The sequence below is a fragment of the Elephantulus edwardii genome, unplaced genomic scaffold (genome assembly GCF_000299155.1).
Source record: "Elephantulus edwardii isolate Elephantulus edwardi_28Jun2011 unplaced genomic scaffold, EleEdw1.0 scaffold00012, whole genome shotgun sequence".
NCBI lineage: Eukaryota > Metazoa > Chordata > Mammalia > Macroscelidea > Macroscelididae > Elephantulus > Elephantulus edwardii.
The window spans coordinates 18,718,462-18,720,319 of record NW_006399762.1 but is presented as its reverse complement, the minus strand read 5'-3'; the positions used below and the strand labels follow the sequence as shown (position 1 = coordinate 18,720,319).

The window sequence follows — 1,858 nt, the reverse complement described above, 5'->3', positions numbered from 1 at the left end:
TATATTCCCAGTAGTGGAATTGCTGGGTCAAATGGTATCTCTATTTGCAACTTCAATTTCTTCTTTTTTTAATGGGTCTGTTCAAGCATTCTATTTCAGTCTGTGTCAGTTTAGGTAGGTTGTGAGTTTCTAAGTATTTGTGCATTTCCTCTAGGTTTTCATAATATTCCATTGCTATCCTTTTTATTTCAGTTGGTTCTGTTGTGACACTGCCCCTTTCATCTCTTATTTATCTGTATCCTTTCTTTTCCTTTGTTAGTTTTGCTAGTGGTCTGTCGATTTTATTGACTTTTTGTTAAGAATTAGAGAACAGTTTAAAAGGGATATATTATTAGGTATTATTGTCATGACAAGAGTCCAGAATTAAAGCTCCATAGTGGAGTGGAATGGGGCTGCGGGGGTGGGGGTGGGGTGTGGAATGTATAACAAAGAAAGATTTTTTTTTTAATTTTTCAAAGAGAAAAGTGAACTGGGAGGTTGGGGAGGAAAGTGTGCAACAGAATGAATGCAAATCCAAAGTCTCTGTAAACTTTCATTAAAATTAAAAAAAAAAAAAAGAATTAACTCCTGGTCTTTTTGATGGTTTTAATGTTTTCTATTTCCTTTATTTTTGCCCTAATTTTTATCATTTCATTTCTTTTAGAGGTTGTGTGTTTTCTTGCTAGTCTTTTTCAACTTACTGGAGATGTTAGGTTAAAGAACTAATTATCATTTTTTCTTCCCTTTTGATGTGCTTGTTTATTGTTATGAATTGACCTCTAACTACTACTGCTTTTGCTGTTTTTCAGAGGTTTTAGTTAAGTTTTCATTGTCATTTGTTTCAAGAAACTTGTTTATTTCTTCTATTACTCTCTCATATTTAAACAGGATCTTGTTTGGCTTCCAAATGTATAGGGGTTATTTTCTCCTTTATCCTCTTGTTGATTTCTAATTTTGCAGCATTGTGGCCTGAGAAAATACTTTGTATTATTTCAATGTTTTTTTAAATTTATTGAGGTTTATGACCTAAAATATGATCTATTCTGTGTGTACTAGAGAAGAATTTATCCTGAGCTTTATGGGGGTGCATTAGCTGGTGCTGGGGTGTGTGTGTGTGTGTGTGTGTGTGTGAGCGCGCGCGCGCCCGCACGTGCACATATGAGATTGTGTTGGTTGATTATGTGGTTTCAGCATCTTTGTTGAGTTTCTTTCTGATAGTTCTATCTTTCCTAGAGAGAGGTGTACTGAAGTCTTCTACTTCTATACTGGTGGTGTCCATTTCTTTTTTCAGTACTGTTAACTTTTGCTTTGAGTATTTTTCAGCTCTGTCTTTTGGTACATAGATATTTTGGTTATGCCCTCTTGTTCTATTGACCTTTTAAACATTATATAGTGAATTATCCTCAACAAAATAGTAACAGTAAAACCTTGCCTTTTAATAATTGCACTGAATGTGAATGGTTTAAAGGCACCAGTGAAGAGAAAAGGAGTAAGATATTAGATGATAAAAACAAAACGCATCAAAGTCTACAAGAGACACACTTGGAAAGTGAAGGTTAAGGCTGAAAGTAAAATCATGGGAGGGAAAATATACCAAGCAAATGGCTACCAGAAAAAAAGCAGAAAGAGCGATATCAATCCCTAATAAAATATATTTCTATGTAAAAACCATCACAAAGGACAGGGAAGGTCACTATATTATGTTTAAAGGGTCAATAGAACAAGAGGACATAATCAAATATCTATGCATCAAAAGATAGAGCTGAAAAATACTTAAAGCAAGATTATCCAAAAACGATTAGAACAGCACATCAGCAGAGAATTGCCGGAAGTCCAGGCTGGGTTTAGAAGGGGTCGTGGTACTAGGGATATTGTTGCT

At 34.7% G+C, this 1,858-nt stretch overlaps 1 protein-coding gene across 1 annotated transcript in view; it reads right to left on the bottom strand.

Annotated features, from left to right (window-relative positions):
- LOC102843329 (chromosome unknown open reading frame, human C4orf21) overlaps positions 1-1,858 on the bottom strand; it is a 131,229-nt gene that overhangs the window by 99,555 nt on the left and 29,816 nt on the right. The gene's annotated exons all lie outside the window — the stretch shown is intronic.